A 14539-nucleotide genomic window follows, 5' to 3' on the forward strand; every position below is an offset into this window, starting at 1 on the left:
AACATGAAAGGGTATAATTACACTTAACTTGAATCAACTTAAACTTCAACTGTCACCAAGGTGATGCCCACCATTGATGTATGACCTGCACACCCAGCAGTGTTGCAGCTTTGTAAATACGACCAACGTTCTTTCAAGCAAAACGCTCATTTATGAGCTGCTGACGTAAGAGTCTTGCAGATATGATGCCACCATGGGTCCTTTCCTGCGGACTCCAGGGGCGCGGGGGAATAGTTTCAGCGTCAGCCTTATTGTCTGGCCCGAGGTCAGCATCCACTTCTTTGTCCTCCTCTTCCTCTCTCTCCTGCGGTGGACCGTCAGACCCTTCTGGCAATTCTTGTCCCCTCCTGATAGCCAAGTTGTGCAGCATGCAGCATACCATCACAAATTGAGCTACCTGATCAGGGGGGTATTGGAGATCGCCTCCTGAGTGGTCCAGGCATCTGAAGCGCTGCTTAAGCACTCCAATGGTTTTCTCCACGATATTGGGAGTGGCTCTGTGGCTCTCGTTGTATCGCCTCTCGGCTTTGGTGTGGGTGTCACGCAGGGGGGTCATCAGCCAGGTGGCGAGGCCATATCCTTTGTCACCATGCATCCAGCATTGACCTTGTGGCTCATTGTTAAACAAGTCAGATACAGTGCTCTCACGTAGGATGTGAGCATCATGGATGCTGCCCAGAAATTTAGCATTCACTGTCAGTATAATTTGCTGGTGGTCGACAACGAGTTGCATATTCAGGGAGTGGAATACCTGCATCCTGAAAAGGTGCCCACATTGTGATGTGCGTACAGTCTATTGTTCCCTGCACCTTGGGGAAGTTAGCAATTTGGTAGAATCCTAAAGCCCTCTCAGTCTGAACCTCCCTGTTCATAGGGAAGCTGATAAAGTCCATCCTGCGTGTGTACAGGGCTTCAGTGACCTGTCTAATGTGGCAATGTGTGGCATGCTGAGATATAGTGCAAGCGTCGCCAGCTGAGGCCTGAAAGGAACCCGACGCATAGAATGATAGTGCCACGGTGACTTTGACCTCGACGGACAGCACAGTACTGATGGTGCTGGCAGGCTGCAGATCTCCCCTGATGAGCTGGCACACCTCAGTGATAGCCTCTTTGTGGAAGCGCAGTACCCGAAGGCAGGTGGTGTCGGGCAAGTCGAGGTAACACTGCTTCTCCCTGTACTTGCGGGGGGTGTAACGTCTGGTCCTCCTCATCAGTCTGGCACATCTTACATTGGGCACATGATGCTGCCATCTCTAGTCTGCAGCATGTGCGTGGTCATCAAAGAGAGGGTGAGAAATGACAGGCCCAAATAGCTATCTGTTTTACACCAATTGTTCACAAACAATGAATGTCCCCACTAAGACACCTGGTAAATTCCAATCGTTCACAGGACGATAAGATGTTTGTTCAGATGTTCACATCACCTCAAAACACCTCCAGAGAACTCCCCCGAGGCTGAAGCAGAGCAGCCTTTTAAATGATGCAACCTGCGATTTATAACATGGCGTCCATAACGCTGTGAGTAGTTCCAGTCAGTTCAACTTTCTCGCAGTGGTTTTTTTTCGGTGAGCGATATTCGGTGTGCGAGGTGCCGAAACTAAGGATGGGCAATATACTGGCCGTTAGTTTTGGCAGATGTGATCTTTACGACAAAAAACAGTGGGCAGTCGGTATTATTAAATCCCGGTGCAAATTATGTGCCGAAAGTAACGCTGGGCGATATTATGGGCGTTGGGTTCGCTCATTCTGATGATTCCGCCCCAAAAAAGTGGGCGGGCGGTATTATTTTTTCTCGACGTTATGCACATGCCGAAATAACACTCGGCGATAAGTGACTGAGAAATGGGCGTCAGTTTCCATTTTGTGCCTAAGTGAGCGATATATGGCGTTCCACCTTTCAGCATTAAAATGGACGTTAAGTGGGTGGTATGCATGCAAAAATAATGGACAATCTATAGTCTTAGAATAAGGGGCCATCCATTTAAAACTGAGATGAGGAGAAATTCCTTCTGTGGGTTGTAAATCTGTGGAATTCTCTGCCCCAGAGAGCTGTGGAGGCTGGGTCATTGAATATATTTAAGGCGGAGATAGACAGATTTTTGAGTGATAAGGGAGTAAAGGGTTATGGGGAGCGGGCAGGGAAGTGGAGCTGAGTCCATGATCAGATCAGCCATGATCTTATTAAATGGCGGAGCAGGCTCGAGGGGCCAAATGGCCTACTCCTGCTCCTATTTCTTATGTTTTCATGTTCTTATGTTCCTGTGTAGTATTTTGTTTGTACAATTTATGTATTCCAGTTTGATGGAAATTGTTGGTTTGGTATGGCAGTATTTTAGTCTTAAGAGAAAATAAATTCTTGCATTTATATAGCAACTTGCACAACCTCAGGATGTCTCAAAGCATTTTATAACCAAGACGTACTTTTGAAATGCATTCACTGTCGTAATGCAGGAAGCACGGCAGCAAATTTGTGCACAGCAAGGTCCCACAAACGGCATTGAGATTACGACCACATCATCTGTTTTAGTGATGTTGATTGATGGATAAATATTGGCAAGTGCACCGGGGATAACTCCCCTCTGCTTCTACAATAATATTAGAGGATCTTTTATACATTCACCTGAGAGAGCAGACCTCAGTTTCACGTCTCATCTGAAAGATGACACCGCCAACAAAGCAGCCCTCTCTCGCTGCTGTACTGAAGCGTCAGCTTAGTTTATGTGCTCAATCTCTGGAGTGGGACTTGAACCCACAAACTTCTGACTCAGAAGCAAGAGATGAAGCACTGAGCCAAAGGTGACACCTTAACTTCTCGTGTTAAATAATACTTTTGGTTGTTATGGCGACATCGATACTTTTGGTTGCTAAGAGCCAGTTGCACAGCATGTGGTGCTGGGGCTAGTGAAATTTCGATAACAATTATTAGGTATGAGATGATACATCGTTACAGAGAGTGCAGAAAGATGCTGAGACCAAGCATACAGATCCGAGAAATATTTTCCTACCACTGCTGTAAGAGAAGTAATTCTGGTTGGGTGCATTTTGTATGTGTGTTACACATGTTTAATTAATTCTCATACACGCTCAACCTCGAAAATTAGAAAAAATCAGACCAACACACTCCTGAGATTTTTAAAATTCATTCATGGGATGTGGACATCCCTGGCAAGGCCAGCATTTATTGCCCATCCCTAATTGCCCTTGAGAAGGTGGTGGTGAGCTGCCTTCTTGAACCGCTGCAGTCCGTGCGGTGAAGGAACCCCCACAGTGCTGTTAGGGAGTGAGTGGCAGGATTTTGACTCAGCGATGATGAAGGAACGGCGATATATTTCCGAGTCAGGATGGTGTGTGTGACTTGGAGGGAAACTTGGAGGTGGTGGTGTTCCCATGCGCCTGTTGCCCTTGTCCTTCCAAGTTGCAGAGGTCGTGGGTTTGGGAGGTGCTGTCGAAGAAGCCTTGGCGAGTTGCTGCAGTGCACCTGAGTGTAGACTGACATTCGAAAACCAATCGTTACACTGAAAGTACAAGGGGGTCACAGGCTTGTCATAACTTAAGCTGCAGCTATTGTATTGCAGGAAAAACGTTGGAAGTATACTAAAGAGTATTTTGTGGCAGATTTAGAAATTTCTGAAGTGGTAGCAGGGAGCATTGAAGGCACAAAATACTGGCACTCAGATTTCGTAGGGTCTCTCTTGGTCTTCCTCTGTAACTTTGGCAGGTGATTGTCGGGATCCACAGAGAAACAGTGTAAAGAGTTGAAAAAGGCCATTTACACTTGGGGTTCTGTCATCTTGCTATCGAAGATTTGGAGAACCTTCAGAGTTTCCAGGCCATATTTTTTAGGGGTGTCTGGGGCCTCCTCCCTCTTCGCACACCAGCCCACAAAGTTCAGATCTGTTGCGACTGTATTTAATGCATTTTCCAGTGTTCGGTGCCATTTGCAACTCCTCAGATAATGGAGCAGTTCATGCCCGCATGCAGCAAGACCTGGACAACATTCCAGCTTGGACAAATAACAGTCGTGCCACATAAGTGCCAGGCAATGACTGTCTCCAACGAGTGAGAGTCTAACCACTGCCCCTTGATATTCAACAGCATTACCATCGGCAAATCCCCCACCATCAACATCCTGGAGGTCACCATTGACCAGAAACATAACTGGACCAGCCACATAAATACAAAAGCAAAATACTGCAGATGCTGGAATCTGAAATAAAAACAGAGCATGCTGGAAATCTCAGCGATTCAGGCAGCATCTGTGGAGAGAAAAACAGAATTAATCTTTCGGATCGGCAACCCTTCGTCAGAACATAAATATAAAAACAGATAGTAAGGGTTTCTTCAAGTAGATAAAAAGGAAAAGAGTGGCTAAAGTAAATGTTGATCCCCTAGAGATTGAGACTGGGGAAGTAAAAATGGAGAATGGGGAAATGGCAGAGACGGTGAACAAATATTTTGTATCGGTCTTCACAGTAGCAGACACTCAAAACATCCCAATGCTGGATAATCAAGGAGCCATAAGGAGGGAGGAACTTAATACAATCACTATCACTAAACATAATAGGAACATAAGAACATAAGAAATAGGAACAGGAGTAGGCCATACGACCCCTTGAGCCTGCTCCGCCATTCAATAAGATCAAGGCTGATCTGATCATAGACTCAGATCCACTTCCCCGCCCACTCCCCATAACCTCTTATCCCCGTATCGTTTAAGAAACTATCTATTTCTGTCTTAAATTTATTTAATGTCCCAGCTTCCACTGTTCTCTGAGGCAGTGAATTCCACAGATTGACAACCCTCTGAGAGAAGAAATTTCTCCTTATCTCAGTTTTAAATGGGCGGCCCCTTATTCTAAGATCATGCCTTCTAGTTCTAGTTTTCCCCCATCAGTGGAAACATCTTCTCTGCATCCACCTTGTCGAGCCCCCTCATAATCTTATACATTTCAATAAGATCACCTCTCATTCTTCTGAATTCCAATGAGTAGAGGCCCAACCTACAGAACCTTTCCTCATAAGTCAACCTCCTCATCTCCAGAGTCAACCTAGTGAACCTTCTCTGAACTGCCTCCAAAGCAAGTATATCCTTCCATAAATATGGAAACCAAAACTGCACGCAGTATTCCAGGTGTGGTCTTACCAATACCTTGTAGAGCTGTAACAAGACTTCCCTGCTTTTATACTCCATCCCCTTTGCAATAAAGGCCAAGATTCTATTTGCCTTCCTGATCACTTGCTGTACCTGCGTACTATCCTTTTGTATTTCATGCACAAGTACCTCCAGGTCCCGCTGTACTGCAGCACTTTGCAATCTTTCTCCATTTAAATAATAACTTGCTCTTTGATTTTTTTTTTCTGCCACTTTCCTCACACTTTCCAACATTATACTCCATCTGCCAAATTTTTGCTCACTCAACTAGCCTGTCTATGTCCTTTTGCAGATTTGTTGTGTCCTCCTCACACATTGCTTTTCCTCCCATCTTTGTATCGTCAGCAAATTTGGCTATGTTACACTCAGTCCCTTCTTCCAAGTCGTTAATATAGATTGTAAATAGTTGGGGTCCCAGCACTGATCCCTGTGGCACCCCACTAGTTACTCAAAGTTAGAGAAGTAGTACTTGGTAAAATAATTGGACTAAAGGCCGACAAGTCCCCTAGAACTGATGGCTTACATCCTAGTGTCTTAAAGGAAGTGGCTGCAGAGATAGTGGATGCATTGGTAGTCTACCAAAATTCCCTGGATTCTGGGGCAGTCCCAGCGGAATGGAAAACCGCAAATTTAATGCCCCTATTCAAAAAAGGAGGCAGACAAAAAGCAGGAACCTAGAGACCAGTTCGCCTAACATCTGTCGTTGGGAAAATGCTGGAGTCCATTGTTAAGGAAGCTGTAGCAGGACACTGCACAAGATAAAAGAACAGAGAGTCGGGATAAATGGGTCATTTTCCAGTTGGCAACCAGTAACTAGTGGGGTGCTGCAGGGATTGGTGCTGGGGCTTCAACTATTTACAATCTATATTCATGACTTTGATGAAGGGACAGAGTATAATGTAGCCAAGTTTGTTGATGATATAAAGATGGGTGGGAAAGCAAATTGTGAGGACACAGAAAATCTGCTAAGTGAGTGCGCAAAAATTTGGCAGATGGAGTATGTGAAATTATCCACTTTGATAGAAAAGCAAATTATAATTAAATGAAGAAAAATTGCAAAGTGCTGCAGTACATCAGGACCTGGCAGTCCTTGTGCATGAAACACAAAAGGTTATATGCAGGTACAGCAAGTAATCAGGAAGGCAAATGGAATGTTGGCCTTTATTGCAAGGGGGTTGGAGTATAAAAGCAGAGAAGTCCTGCTACAACTGTTAAGGGTATTGGTGAGGTCATAGCTAGAGTACTGCGTGCAGTTATGATCTCCGTATTTAAGGAAAGATATACTTGCATTGGAGGCTGTTCAGAGGAGGTTCACAAGGTTGATTCCGGAGATGAGGGGGTTGACTTGTGAAGATAGGTTGAGTAGTTTGGTCTATACTCATTGGAGTTCAGAAGAATGAGAGGTGATAATGAGGGGGCTCGACAAGGATAATGCAGAGAGGATATTTCCACTCGTAGGGGAATATAAAACTAGGGGACATAGAATAAGGGGCCTCCCATTTAAAACTGAGATGAGGAGGAATTTCTTCTCTCAGAGGGTTTTAAATCAATGGAATTCTCTGCCTCAGAGAAACATAGAAACATAAAAAATAGGTGCAGGTGTAGGCCATTCGGCCCTTTAAGCCTGCACCACCATTCAATAAGATCATGGTTGATCATTCACCTCAGTACCCCTTTCCTGCTTTCTCTCCATACCCCTTGATCCCTTTAGCCATAAGAGCCATATCTAACGCCCTCTTGAATATATCCAATGAACTGGCATCAACAACTCTCTGCGGCAGGGAATTCCATAGGTTAACAACTCTCTGTGAAAAAGGTTCTCCTCATCTCAGTCCTAAATGGCTTACCCTTATCCTTAGACGATGTTAACTGGTTCTGGACTTCCCCAACATCGGGAACATTCTTCCTGCATCCAACCTGTCCAGTCCCGTCAGAATTTTATATGTTTCTATGAGATCCCCTCTCATCCTTCTAAACTCCAGTGAATACAGGCCCAGTTGATCCAGTCTCTCCTCATATGTCAGTCCTGCCATCCCGGGAATCAGTTTGGTGAACCTTCGCTGCACTCCCTCAATAGCAAGAAAGTCCTTCCTCAGATTAGGAGACCAAAACTGAACACAATATTCCAGGTGAGGCCTCACCAAGGCCCTGTACAATTGCAGTAAGACCTCCCTGCTCCGATACTCAAATCCCCAAGTTATGAAGGCCAACCTACCATTTGCCTTCTTCACCGCCTGCTGTACCTGCATGCCAACTTTCAATGACTGATGTACCATGACACCCAGGTCTCATTGCACCTCCCCTTTTCCTAATCTGCCGCCATTCAGATAATATTCTGCCTTCGTGTTTTTGCCCCCAAAGTGAATAACATCACATTTATCCACATTATCCTGTATCTGCCATGCATTTGCCCACTCACCTGCCCAAGTCATCCTGCAGCCTCTTAGCGTCCTCCTCACAGCTTACACCACCACCCAGCTTAGTGTCATCTGCAAACTTGGAGATATTACACTCAATTCCTTCACCTAAATCATTAATGTATATTGTAAATAGCTGGGGTCCCAGCACTGAGCCCTGCGCACCCCACTAGTCACTGCCTGCCATTCTGAAAAGGACCCGTTTATCCCGACTCTCTGCTTCCTGTCTGCCAACCAGTTCTCTATCCACATCAGTACATTACCTCCAGTAACATGTGCTTTAATTTTGCACACCAATCTCTTGTGTGGGACCTTGTCAAAAGCCTTTTGAAAGTCCAAATACACCACATCCACTGGTTCTCCTTTGTCCACTCTAAAAATTCTAGTAGATTTGTCAAGCATGATTTCCCTTTCATAAATCCATGCTGACTTGGACCAATCCTGTTACTGCTTTCCAAATGCGCTGCTATTTCGTCTTTAATAATTGATTCCAACATTTTTCCCACTACTGATGTCAGGCTAACCGGACTATAATTACTCGTTTTCTCTCTCCCTCCTTTTTTAAAAAGTGGTGTTACATTAGCTACCTTCCAGTCCATAGGAACTGATCCAGAGTCGATTGACTGCTGGAAAATGATCACCAATGCATCCACTATTTCTAGGGCCACTTCCTTAAGTACTCCGGGATGCAGACTATTAGGCCCCGGGGATTTATCGGTCTTCAATCCCATCAATTTCCCTAACACAATTTCCCGCCTAATAAGGATTTCCTTCAGTTCCCCCTTCTCACTAGACCCTTGGTCACCTAGTAATCTGGAAGGTTACTTGTGTCTTCCTTCGTGAAGACAGAACCAAAGTATCTGTTCAGCTGGTCTGCCATTTCTTTGTTCCCCATTATAAATTCCCCTGAATCTGACTGCAAAGGACCTACGTTTGTTTTCACTAATCTTTTTCTCTTCACATATCTGTAGAAGTTTTTGCAGTCAGTTTTTATGTTCCCGGCAAGCTTCCTCTCGTACTCTATTTTCCCCCTCCTAATTAAACCCTTTATCCTCCTCTGCTGAATTCTAAATTTCTCCCAGTCCTCAGGATTGCTGCTTTTTCTGGCCAATTTATATGCCTCTTCCTTGGATTTAACATTATCCTTAATTTCCCTTGTTAGCCACGGTTGAGCCACCTTTCCCGTTTTATTTTTACTCCAGACAGGGATGTACATTTGTTGAAATTCATCCATGTGATCTTTAAATGTTTACCATTGCCTATCCACCGTTAACCCTTTAAGTAACATCTCGCCAATTCACGTCTCAATGCCATCGAAGTTACCTTTCTTTAAGTTCAGGACCCTAGTCTCCAAATTAACTATGTCACTTTCCACCTTAATAAAGAATTCTACCATATTATGGTCACTCTTCCCCAAGGGGCTTCGCACAACAAGATTGGTAATTAGTCCTTTCTCATTACACATCACCCAATCTAGGATGGCCAGCCCACTCGTTGGTTCCTCGACATATTGGTCGAGAAAACCATTCCTAATACGCTCCAGGAAATCCTCCTCCACCGTATTGCTACCAGTTTGGTTAGCCCAATCTATATGTAGATTAAAGTTGCTCATGATAACTGCTGTACCTTTATTGCACACATCCCTAATTTCTTGTTTGATGCTGTCCCCAAGCTCACTACTACTATTTGGTGGTCTGTACATAACTCCCACTAGTGTTTTCTGCCCTTTGATATTCCGCAGCTCCACCCATACTGATTCCACATCATCCAAGCTAATGTCCTTCCTTACTATTGCGTTAATTTTCTCTTTAACCAGCAACGCTACCCCACTCCTTTTCTTTTCTGTCTATTCTTCCTGAATGTTGAATACCCCTGGATGTTGAGTTCCCAACCTTGGTCACCCTAGAGCCATGTCTCCGTGATGCCAATTATATCATATTCATTCATTGCTGCCGGTGCAGTTAATTCGTCCACCTTATTACGAATACTCCTCGCATTGAGGCACAGAGCCTTCAGGCTTGTCTTTTTAACACACTTTGCTCCTTTAGAATTTTGCTGTAATGTGGCCCTTTTTGATTTTTGCCTTGGGTTTCTCTGCCCTCTACTTTTACTTTTCTTCTTTTCTATCTTTTGCTTCTGCCCCCATTCTACTTCCCTCTGTCTCCCTGCATAGGTTCCGATCCCCATGCCATATTAGTTTAATCACTCCCCAACAGCACTAGCAAACACTACCCCTAGGACATTGGTTCTGGTCCTGCCCAGGTGCAGACTGTCCGATTTGTACTGATCCCACCTCCCCCAGAACTGGTACCAATGTCCCAGGAATTTGAATCCCTCCCTTCTGCACCACTCCTCAAGCCACATATTCATCTGAGCTATCCTGCAATTCCTACTCTGACTAGCACATGGCACTGGTAGCAATCCTGAGATTACTACCTTTGAGGTCCTACTTTTTAATTTAACTCCTAGCTCCCTAAATTCAGCTTGTAGGATCTCACCCCATTTTTTACCTATATCGTTGGTACCTATATGCACCACGACAACTGGCTGTTCACCCTCCCCCTCCAAAATGTCCTGCAGCCATTCCGAGACATCCTTGACCCTTGTACCAGGGAGGCAACATACCATCCTGGATTCTCGATTGCCGCCGCAGAAACATCTATCTATTCCCCTTACAATAGAATCCCCTGCCACTATAGCTCTCCCACTCTTTTTCCTGCTCTCCTCTGCAGCAGAGCCACCCACAGTGCCATGAACTTGAGTGCTGCTGCCCTCCCCTGATGAGTCATCCCCCCCAACAGTACCCAAAACGATGTATCTGTTTTGGAGGGGGATGACCGCAGGGGACCTCTGCACTACCTTCCTTCCACTGCTCTTCCTGTTGATCACCCATTCCCTATTTGTCTGTGTAACCTTTACCTGTGGTACGACCAAATCACTAAACGTGCTATTCACGGCATCCTCAGCATTGCGGATGTTCCAGAGTGAATCCACCCACAGCTTCAGTGCTGCAGTGCGGTCTGTCAGGAGCTGCAGCAAGATACACTTCCCACACATAGAGCGTCCCTGAGTTCCCAATTAGCACAGAGAGCTGTGGAGGCTGGGTCATTGAACATATTTAAGTCGGAGATAGACAGACTTTTGAGCGATGAGGGAACAAAGGGTTATGGGGAGCGGGCAGGGAAGTGGCACTGAGTCCATGATCAGATCAACCATGATCTTATTAAATGGCGGAGCAGGCTCGAGAGGCAAATGGCCTACTCCTGCTCCTATTTCTTATGTTCATATGTTCTTATAAATACTGTGGCCACAAGAGCAGGTCAGAGGCTGGGAATTCTGAAGTTAGTGTCTCACCTCCTGACTCCCCAAAGTCTTTCCATCCTTTACAAGGCAGAAATCAGGAGTGTGATGGAAAACTCTCCAATTGCCTGGATGAGTGCAGCTCGAACAACACTGAAGAAGCTCGACACCATCCAGGACAAAACAATCTACGTGATTGGCACCGTATCCACCACCTTAAACATTCACTCGCTCCATCACCGATGTACCGTGGCTGCAGTGTGTACCATCTCCAAGATGCACTGCAGCAGTTCGCCAAGGCTTCTTTGGCAGCACCTCCCAAACACGCGACCTATACCACCTAGAGGCACAAGGACAACGGGTGCTTGGGAACACCATCACCTCCACGTTCCTCTCCAAGTCACTCACTTTCGTCACTTGGTCAAAATCTTGGAACTCCCTCCCTAACAGCACTGTGGGAGTCTTCACCACAAGGACGGCAGCGGTTCAAGAATACGGTAACCACCACCTTCTCAAGGTCAGTTAGGGATGGGCAATAAATGCTGGCCTATTCCACCTCCACGGAGGTGTGTGGGGGACCTGACCCATCCACCTCCATGGCACGAACCTGGTATTGCAGTACTTCCAGGAACGGTGCAGTGGCTCTAGGCCTTTTGGCTAAGAGCATTGGCGCAGAGTGATCCTTGGCGTGTGCAAGGTGACCTCTGGCGTTTGTGATTTGACAAAGAATTGGAACGATTGGCTACGAATTTCAAAAAATAAAAAAATAAAAATAAATAAATAAATGCTGGCCTATTGGGGTGGCTTGACCCATCCACCTCCACGGAGGTGTGTGGGGGGCCTGACCCATCCACCTCCATGGCACGAACCTGGTATTGCAGTACTTCCAGGAACGGTGCAGTGGCTCTAGGCCTTTTGGCTAAGAGCATTGGCGCAGAGTGATCCTTGATGTGTGCAAGGTGACCTCTGGCGTTTGTAATCTGACAAGATGATCTGACAAAGAATTGGAAAGATTGGCAACGAATAAAAAAAAAATAAATGCTGGCCAAGTGTAGTATCTGTTCTTATCAGTTTAATATCCCCTATGGGGACATGATATTGAATTGATTTTTGGACAGGGAGCTGGATCAGGGGCATGCCCTGTCCACTCCATGCACCGACCTGGTATTGCAATATTTCCAGGAACGGTGCAACTTCACCTCTCGGCCTTTTGGCCTATGATCAAACTCATTGGCGCAAAGTGATCTTTGGCGTTAGAGTTGATCTGGAACGAAATTGGAAAAAAAAATTTTTTTAAAAGTGCTGTCCTTGCCAGCGACGCTCACATCCCCATGAACGAATTAAAAACATTTTTTTTCCAGTTCACTCTGCGTGGGAATATAGGGCTGACAGCTCTGGTTGGACCTATTCCTGGAGGTTTGCTCACATAACCTCCTGCTTCCAACCGCTCCCATTCAAACAGCCTATTTTCCCGTCTCCAAAATCTTTATATCTTGATACACAAAACTGTTCAAAAGAAAATGGGAAGAACGCACCCAATGTTTTTAATGCCCCAATGATTGTTCTCCGGGTTTGCAGTGTCCAGGAGATTATTCTGACATTCACGAAGACTCCGGGACAATTCTGGAGGGTTGACTGCAATGTTTCCGCTCAGCTGTGTGGCCGTGGAGCCACGCAGCGGGTCTGGAGATCCCACCCAGGCCGCTCACCGGCTTTTATATGGGAGAAACCGCGCTGCGAGAAAATTTCAATCGGCCGCGCATCCACTTAAAGGGACTGCGCACCAAAAATAAGATGAGGGAACATTGGTTGGTAACATTGTTGGAATATCATGTTATCTTTGCAGGGCTGCCTAGGGCATGGCTCTTCCTCTCCCCTTAACACCAAAACAAATTGGATGTTGAAAACCGTGTTTGGTAAATTCTCCAGTCTCCTCTGTTTTAACCCCTGGGGGTTTTCAGTTTAAAAGCTACAATTAGAAACTGTTGTTCTTTGAAAAATAATAATTCCCACAGCAGCTACAGCTTTAAGAAAAGCTCAGGTTGTGTAAATCCATCGTTCTCCTGCACCATCCTTCTAGGGTAGGAACTGGAAGAATGCTCCCCTGATTTCTAATTCCCGAACATGGAGGAGGAATTGCTCCGGTGACTGTGTAATGACCTCCTAACTGCATTCGAAAGGAAAGTGGTTATCATTTTACTCTGCAGCAGACTCATCCTTCCTCCCGGTGCAATAAACAATATCACAGAACTTCTTTTAATTATATAGTTTTCTTAAGCAATTCAATTTCTTGTCACTTACCGCCTCCTTCCTCCTGACTGCGATGAAATATTATTATAGAGCTTCTACTTGGCATTTTACTACAAAGCAAGAAAGCATAACACCTCAACAGCTTACTGCCTTAGCTCTTCATTTGGCTCCCTTGCAGTTTGCATTGGCAGCAGCAGGCACGATTTCGCAACACACTTTATATCTAGTTTGTTTTTGGGATGTGGGCAGGGCTGGCAAGACTGAACCTATTTTTTTTTTTTTTGAAATTCGTAGCCAATCGTTCCAATTCTTTGTCAAATCACAAACGCCAGAGGTCACCTTGCACACATCAAGGATCACTCTGCGCCAATGCTCTTAGCCAAAAGGCCTAGAGCCACTGCACCGTTCCTGGAAGTACTGCAATACCAGGTTCGTGCCATGGAGGTGGATGGGTCAGGTCCCCCACACACACCTCCGTGGAGGTGGATGGGTCGAACCTATTGCTCATCACCAGGTGCCCTGTTTGAAGGTGGTGGGGCCTGCTCCTAAAGTCGCTACAGCTGTTGTGGTGAGGGTGCGGCCACAATGGTGTTAGGCCGGGTTGTTGACCCAGTGACGACAAACGAATGGCCATTCAGGGTGCTGCGCCACTTGGAGGAGAACTTGGAGGCGATGGTATTCCCGCCAGATTGCTTTTCTTGTTAAGCAACGCCCCGATTTCAAAATTCTCATCCTTGTTTTCAAATCCCTCCATGGCCTCGCCCCTCCCTATCTCTGTAATCTCCTCCAGCCCCACAACCCCACGAGATGTCTGCGCTCCTCAAATTCTGCCCTCTTGAGCATCCCTGATTACAATCGCTCAACCATCGGTGGCCGTGCCCTCAGCTGCCTAGGCCCTAAACCTCTCCACCTCTCTACCTCTCTTTCCTCCTTTAAGACACTCCTTAAAACCTATCTGTTTGACCCTTTTGGTCATCTGCCGTAATTTCTTCTTATGTGGCTTGGTTTCAAAATTTATCTGTTTTGTCTTATAGCACTGCTGTAAAGCGCCTTGGAATGCTTTACTATGTTTAAGGCGCTATATAAATAAAAGTTGTTGTTGTTGTTGTCCCATCGCGGTGGTAGAGTTCACAACGGAGGGAGGGAGACACTCTCGAAGTAGTCTTAGTGAGTTACCACAGCCATCCTGTAGATCGGATGCACTGGGGGCAATTTCTAACTGCGGCCCAAAACACTAGGTTGGCGATGCCCAAAGCCAATTATTGGCCAGCCCCAACCATTTTCACCTTTGGCCCTAATTTGTACTTAGACGGGTTTAATGAGCCCTGTTTCAGCTCACTTCTTTTTGAAGGCTGAAATCCGCTGGCTTCTACACAGAGTTGTCGTGCAATTCGGCCTTGTTGGGAACGGTGGTGGAGTC

General features: G+C 45.7%; 1 pseudogene; it reads left to right on the forward strand.

The window, feature by feature from the left end:
* Nucleotides 1–11903: 11903 nt before the first annotated feature.
* On the forward strand, nt 11904–12067 carry LOC139269883 (U2 spliceosomal RNA; annotated as a pseudogene).
* Nucleotides 12068–14539: the final 2472 nt, after the last annotated feature.

The sequence above is a fragment of the Pristiophorus japonicus genome, chromosome 8 (genome assembly GCF_044704955.1).
Source record: "Pristiophorus japonicus isolate sPriJap1 chromosome 8, sPriJap1.hap1, whole genome shotgun sequence".
Classification (NCBI taxonomy): Eukaryota; Metazoa; Chordata; class Chondrichthyes; family Pristiophoridae; genus Pristiophorus; species Pristiophorus japonicus.